Consider the following 8,164-nt stretch of genomic DNA (forward strand, 5'->3'; position numbering starts at 1 on the left):
TGAATGAGTAACTATTATTCACCTGTTACTCAACAGTTACAGCACAAGGATTAGGAGGTGTTCAACGAAACTGATAGGAGATTGGTTTGAAACTGATTGATAGAAGAAAGTTTTACACAGAGAGTAATGAACTTCGAGAGTCTGTTGTCATAGGAGACTATGGAGGCAGGGTCAAAGGAGGGTTAGGCAAATTCAGGGACAGCAGGTCTACAAGCAGATACTAAAGGCAGTATGCCGGGTAGTACCTTCTAACATCCCTAATCCAGTGATTGTGGTTGCTGGGGGAGAACAAGGGGATCAGACTGCACAAAGTGGCCAGCAACACATGTACTCCCTAAATGGTGTTTCCCACTGCCACTGTTATAGAGAAGGTAGTACCCCAGTCTGCTATAACCATGTTCTTATGTTCTTACATTAACTGGAGAATCAAACAGGTCAGACACTGTCTCTCAAACCCAAAAGACGGCATGCATTTTCCATGACCTTCCACTCTCTCCGAAATGTAAAGCATTCATTCTCATACTTTTGCGCAGTTCCTTTGTAAACTTCTTCAAACAGAAATAGCTTAAACAGAAGATGGCAGTCCTCTATGGGGAATGGCTTCGTAATCTGAGAGTCCCTCAGCTCCCCACGACTGCTGACTTCTCCAGAGCAGCCCCTTTCCTCCCCGTACAACAGGGAAGGGTCTCTGGTCTGGCTGTAAAAGCAGGAAGTTCAGGAGAAACAAGCCGAGATTCTAGTCAGAGATGCTTTTGTCTTGGCCAGTCAAAAGGAAAACATTAGTACATACCCAGGGTAAATATGGTTATATTCTCTTCTGTCCCTTCACATCATTGAATCAGAGTGTAGTTACATACTGTTGAGTTATTGGTGAAATAGCAGCAGAATGATTAAGGAAATCAACAGGCAAAACCCTGCAAAATATGTTAGTTATCAACAAAGTAATTGGATAGCGTTTAAGCAAATGAAACAGACACAGGCATGCAAAATATTACAAAGGATTATAATAACTGCAGCAGAGAGTGGAGGTTTCCAAGTGACTGCATTCCAAGTGACCCAACTACATTCACTACCGGCAAACGGAGGACTTTCTCATCACTACCCTGCCTCAAAGAACCACAACGAGAGGGGACAGTCACCCCAGAGGTATCAGGGTTTCCCAAAGAATGGGAAATTATAAATGAGGGTGAGAGAAGGAAAGCTTTAGAGAGGAAGAAGACAAACTCAAATTCTGAATTCTGTTAGGCAGCTAACAAGCCGTATTCCATAAAAAGCATAATTTTTAAGCCTGTTGTGGTTCACTGGTTACAACAGCAGAGCAAAAACGCAATATATAATATCGAAAATAATTTAAAAAATGGGGCGGGAGCAAAAGTATGAAATTGATTTACAAAACGGGGAAAAGTGATAAAGTCAAGCTGAAGACTGCAGGAAGAAAGTCAGTCACTGACAGGTTTAAAAAGAAATGCAAATTTTCTAAAACATTTGTAAAGCAAGAATTCCTAGTGATGGTGTAAGATCTTTTGTTAGATGGAGATAGTACATTTAAAATAATGTAGGAAAGGACAAAGTTTTTACTGACTTAGATCTGGGAAGGAAGAAGACGATGGAGATGGCGATACCAAAATATTTTCTAATTCATTAGCAAAAAAAGAACTTTCAGTAAACACAGGCTAGACAACTTAAAGAAGTGGTCTTCCTATGGTATGCCAGAACACCCCACACGAGCACGGACGTCCTCCCTTCCCCACACACAGCCTCCAGCTCCACTTCCATCCCCACTCAGCCCTGGGCTCACTGCAGAGCTGCCTCCAGGTCCCCGGTGGCAGGGCCATGCCTGGGGCACCCCTGTGCTCAGCAACTGCTCCCTTCCTCAGCAGCAGCAGCACCCGATGTCTGCCCAGCAGCTGGGGGTGCACAGCCCTGTGCTCCCCGCGGCCCATCTGTTGCTCGGCCGGCTCTGGTCCTAGCAATGGGGACACGGTCAGCCACCACGGCCAGCTGAGGGGATCGCACCCATCAAAGACCAACGGTGCCTCCGACTGCCCCATCGTGGTCTTGCTCCTCAGCTCTTCGTGCCGCTCGTTGGGGCCGTGGCGCTGGGTCCCTCTCCCCGCTGCTGGCCGAGTGGCGGTGGTGGCATCTCGGACAGGCGCTCTCCACGGTGCGCTCCTCCGGCTGCGCTCCCAGCCCGGCTGCCCGCCGCCCGCAGCACAACCGCCCCTCAGCCAGGGGCCCAGCGCGCCCGGGGCTGGGCTCGGCCCCGGCCTCCTGCCCCCCTCCGCCCGCTGGCCGGGGTGGGGTGGCCGGGCCGTCCCCGGCGCAGGAGCGGGGCTCCCGGGCGGGCCCCGGGCGCCGGTGTGGCACGGGGAGCGCTGGCCCGGGGCGGCGGCGGCGGCGGCGGGGGGGCTCGGCGGGGCCGCCCCGCTGGCTTTGCCCGCTAGAGGGCAAGAGAGCCCCGCACAAGCGCGGCGGGGCGGCTGCCCCTGCCCTGCCCCGCAGCCCTCCGCGCCCGCCCGCCCAGCCCCGCTCCTGCCCCGCTCCTGCCCGGGGTGCCGGCGCCGCGGCCCCGCGGGGAGCCGCCCCGGGGTGGCGGCTGCCGGCAACCGGGAGCGCCCCGCCGCCCGCTCCTCGGGCCAGGAGCCCCCGCGGAGGTGAGAGCCAGCGGGCCTGAGGCCTTCCCCTGGGCTCTGGGCGATGCGGGAGGAAACGTCCTGGATGGCCACGGTGCCGTAGATGGAGAGGTCATCACTTCCATCGGGAAAGCTAGCGAGGCCTTTGGCCATTCCAGCCAGCGGGCATGGAGCCATCATGGAGCTGGTGTGGACCACCTTGTCCATCGGGGCGAAGGCACGCCGGGCTGCTGCGCCCGCCGCAGCGCACGCAGAGCAGTAAGTGGGGGCACGCACCCAGCTCCGGCCGAGCTGGGCAAGCGCTGGGAGGCACCTTCTCCCTGTCCCCAGGGAGGTGACGAGGAGCGGTTGCTGGCTGCAGCTTCCGGCTAGCACTGGTAAGTAGCATCCAGCTGATGGTCTGGGTCCGTGCCTTGGTTGGCATACAAATGCCGCTGCATCTGTCAGATAGTGAACCATCTCCAAAGGAAGCGTTTCAGGCAAAGGAGGAACCTCGGGGACACCCTGCAGCCCGCTGGCAAACCCTGCCGAGCCTGCAGTCGCAGATGAGCGCCAATGGTTTGGGAGCATGAAGACGGCAGACACCTCTGATTAGACACCGTGTGTGCTTGGGCAGGAAAGGTGCACAAGGCAAAGGGTGGGCAGCGGCAGACCCCTTCTCGCAGTGAGCAGTCGGGTCAGCCGTGCCACACAAATCGCTTGCCATGCGGAGGCCCGTGCGGTCACCTGCACACATGGCAACTCTCATTTCTTCCCCTTTTCTCCTTCCCATCAACGGCACTTTGGCTCTTGAGCAGGGGGGACTTGCAACATCACAGACAATCAATTCATTACTAAAAACAGCAGATACAAGCCATGTAAAAAAACACACATCAGAGAAATTTTAAACATATTTGGCAGCTTTCACACTTACATCACCCTATCTACCTTCAAGTGTCCCCAGCAAGGACACGCATTCCAAAAGACTGTATCAACACCTCTGTCAATGCACTCGACTGTATCTGACCGATAATGGCATTATTACTTTTGTACTTTAATTAAAGTATCTTAAAACATGTAAACTGGTAACTCCATCCCTAGGATGGTCACAAAGATCATATTCTGCCAGTGCCTATTTAATGTAGATTCACTAATTCCTGGATGTGGCAAAATACCATAACACCATGAGAAATCCATGTCAGACATCCTGCTGTGGCTGTGTATCACATGGCGACACTTATGCCTGTGTTTTCTAGTTTTCCATCTAAACTGCATGTTTTACACTCCTCTGGTCTGAAAACTTGGTGAACTGGGAAACAGGCCCTTTCATGTTGTCTTCTGGGATTCTTACAGGTAATTTTTTTTGTCATAAATACTATTTTTTTTTCTACAGTTTCTGAAGTGAGAAAGCAAATACATTCCTCTCGCTCAAGTTTTCTAAACTTGTAGGCACTTCTTATGTTAATCCAGTTAACCTGAATCATATAGGTTTTCACAAATGTTTTATTTCTTTCCAGGCAATCTAATGTTTTGTAATCATGGCTTTCAGTAACTTTTTGTTGCTGGGATGCCATGAGTTTTCTTTGGAGGATTAATTTGTGCAGCTATATTAATAGTTTAGTGCCCTCACCAGCCATTCTGGGGAAATGCTGAATCACATGTATAGCGCAGCAGGTGGGATCCATCCAGTCCTATCTAGACCTCTGTCATGTAGAGGTCTACATCTAATATAGGCTCCCTTCATACACGAGGAAGAATTAAGCATCTTTAGAGCATGAGTCACGTCATCCTAAAGTAGACGCCTAGAATAGATCAGATGATTTGTGCCCTAAAATTGCTCCTATTTCTCTGTGTTAAAGAAGAAGTAGTTTAGATCTCCATTTCTCCATTGTAGCAGCCTCAAGTGAGGTGAGACAAATTAATACTCATATCCAGGTTTATATCATGCTTCAAAGTATCCTAAAATTCTTATTTGTAAAGAAAACTGAAAATAGCATTACTTTCTATATTATTCTCAGTTTATAAAAAAGCAGCTTTTAAAAGTTTGCTGACTCAAGACATTTTAGTAAAAATGGCAAATGCTATGTGTTTCATGGGAAAGTCGTAGCACCTCTCTTTCTAATAATATAAGTCTTCCAGTTCTCCATCTGCAAGGCTGGGAAATAAATGAGTTAGATACATTGTAGGTCCAGAATAGGATCCTGTACTTTTGGTGAAATTATGCAATATCTGGGGGAATGAAAAAAAAACAACCAACCAAACTTTTTTTTTATGGCAAGCTGATTTATTTTTTTAAATGACACTCAAAAATTGATATGTGAAAAGTGCACGTAAAGCTGAACTGGTTGGCAGAGTATAGGTGAAACAGGTTTTTTTTTTAAAAAAGTCATAATGTCTAAAACTTGCCAGAGGTGTCCCATTAGTGTGGTACTTGTGAGGAGAACGTGTGCCAGGAACTCCTCAAGAAATGCAGGATCCTTCTGACCAGCTCTGCTCGCAGGAGTTAAAATCCTGCATAAAGCTGATGAGTAAGCTCGTCATGACTCACTGTGGCAGATGCAGACTTTAATTCCAGGAGGGTATAAGGGAAGTGGGTGTGAATCTCGAGTAGAGGGGAGCTCGGGGTAGGGATGTTCCTGCCTCAGTGTCTTGGGGATAAAAGTGTAGGTTTTTAATACAGCCCCAGCTATCGGTAAAGCTGAACTTGTGTAAGGGGTAAGTTTGACATTACACATCACACGTAGATTTTATACGAAGCAGGGTTGGAACACCACCTACTCACAGATGGGTACAATTTGGGGGATGTCCTGCATAATTCATGTGTGGCTTTGATACTTACGAGTAATTCAGACATCAAAGCCTCAACTTAGATAACACTTTTGTAACACTAAACTTCCTATAGCCAATAATCTGTGGGCTTTCATTTAAGTTCCTTTAAAAAAAAGCAACTATACCAATACTTTCTTCTTAACCTTCAGGTATTTTTCATAAGGTATGGTGGTGTGAAGTACAAGATAGAAAATACTGAAGCCTGGACTAGAGAAACAATTAAAATTCCATATAATACTCTTCACTGGGACTGCAAATGTAAATTTTAAAGCACTGGAAAGGAGCTGGGAGCCTCTTTCACAGTTGTTTCTAGACTGAGAGCATGCCAGATACCAGGCCCTTCAGTCTCTGCAATATTCCCTCTGCTTTGCCAGTGGCACAAACCTTCACTTTTCAGCAGTCCAATTTCCTAACACGCAATTTTATGTTCTCTTCCAAGTTAGCCATTACGCATGGAAAAACCTTCCCATTAATAACCATAAAGCTCCTTTATTGTTCTCCTTCAAATCTCCTTAAAACTTCCTTCTGACACCAAACACTTGTCATTGGCCAGGCCTGTTGCTTTTTATTCTCCAGGCTGCTTTTCCCTTCTCCTTCCCCCATGGGTCTGTAGTATACACCTGTTGTCTTTCATCATGGGTTAAGATCATAAGCTCTTTGGGCATAGACCATCTCTCTTATTACATGTGTCTACAGTATCCGACACAATGGGACTGGGAGCCCTCAACGGGGCCTCCGGGTACTGCCATGATCCAGTTGATAAAGAATAATGATTTTTGACATGGTGAGTTCTGCAGTTTTTCCCCAAGTCATTCTGCAGTTGTTCACGCTGATATAACCAGCGTGCACGTGTGAGCAGTGTCCTTAAACCCGATACACAGGGTAAATGCTATGGAACTGTTTACCGGGGAGCGCTGACTTTCCTCCTTTGGGGCTGGGGGGCTCGTCTGCTCGTGCACATCGACATGCATGGAGTGACACGCAGCAACTGTTTCTTTTTGTGGGTTTGCACTGAACTAGCGTGATGGGACCCGGCTCTGAAGCTTCTGCATCCCGTCCTTCAAATAGTAATAAAGACCGATGGAGTCAAATGGAAGGGAGGTGGCTGGTGCACCATGGGCATGGAGCGTGTCAGTTCCCTAAAGGTCTATGGGGATTCAGGACACAGCCTTTCCTTGCTGCAGTTTGCCTGGTAGACGTGGAGACTAGAAGTCTCTTTCCCTACTCTCGAGTGTTAAGTCATGGTGGCAAGTGGAGGGATGCAGAAAGGCTGCACCAGTCAGAGCTGGGCTGCTGGCTTTTGTGGTGGGGAAGGCAAGGAGAGCCGCCCCCTCCACCCCATGCCCACCGAGCAGGAGGACATCCAGAGAGTTGATTATTTTTAATTAACCCCCTTGCAAAATTTTCCTTCTCCGGATCTCTGTTTCCAGCCTCCACCAGTGACCTTCCTGGGCCCCACCACCTCAGCCATGCACATCATTCACACCATGCAATCTCTTCCCCCCAGCCCCCAAGATATTATGTTTCTTCTTTTCTCCCTGCCGCTCTGCCCCCACCACTCCCAAAAGAGCCTGTCTTCAGGTTTTGCATTTAATTCAAGGGGCTGCCGGAGCTGTCCTCTCCCTCATGCAAGCCGCAGCATCGCGCTCGGTCCCTGAGCTCTGCCCAAGCAACCCTTCCGCAACGGCAGGAGACCTTTCTGTCCCTTTGCTAATTAATGCAGCTATATCGGAGCGCGGCAAAACCACAATCACATCAATCCTCGGCATCGTAAGAAGAAACAGAAATCCCCTCCCCCTCGCCGGGTCTCTCCTGGCGGTTTTAAATAACTTCTTTTTTTTTGGGGGGGGGGGGGGTGAAGGAGAACACGTACTTAAGCATCGGCACCCCCGCCTCCCCCCATGCCACCTCCTGCCCGCCTCTCCCGTCCCTCCACCGCGCTCGTAAAAACTCGGGCCGAGCCCGGGGTCGGGGAGCCGCGGTTCGCCCCCGGAGCGGCGGCGGGGGCGGCGGCGGGGCCCCGGCGCTGCCCGCTCCCCCGGCGGCATCCCCGAAACCGCCCCCCCGGCAGCCGGCTGCGGCCCGGCGCCCGGCAGCGCAGGGGCAGAGCGGGAGGGCTGCGGGCTGCGGGGGGCCGGAGTGGAGCAGGAATAAAAAAATGCGGCGTGGGCGATAACGACCCCCCTCCCCCCCCCGGGTCCCAAACTTCCCGCGCCCCCGCCAGTTCGCCTTCCGGAGCTGAGTTTCAACCCCGCTTGGGACAGCGGCAGCCCGGTTACCTGAGGCGCGGTCCGGCCGGGGCCGGGGCCGGGGCCGGGGCCGGGGCCGGGGCCGCGCTGCGCTGCGGGGCGGCCGCGCCTCCGCCTCCCCTGCGGCGGGGCAGAGCGGCGGGGCCGGGGCCGGGCTCCGCTGGCGGGGCGCTGCCCTCCCTGCCTCCCCCGCCAATGTCAAGGGGGACTCGGGCTATGCGGGCATCTCCCGAGGAGCCCGCTTCCCGCAGCGGGCGGGCTCGGTATAATTAGCATCGCGCCGCTTTTTTTTTCCTCCCCCAAAGTTTCGCCCACTTATTTATTTATTTGCCTGCGTGCGCCGCGCTGCCGCAGAGCAGTAAGAGCCGCTCCGCGCCGTGCCTGGCGTTGGAAGCGGCTCTGTATTGCAGCAGGTAGGGCGGAGCGCTAGGACCTCGGAGAATCCTTCCAGCAGCAATCAGGACTACCTTAAAC

This window comes from Platalea leucorodia (genome assembly GCF_965183815.1).
Source record: "Platalea leucorodia genome assembly, chromosome: 2".
Taxonomy (NCBI): domain Eukaryota; kingdom Metazoa; phylum Chordata; class Aves; order Pelecaniformes; family Threskiornithidae; genus Platalea; species Platalea leucorodia.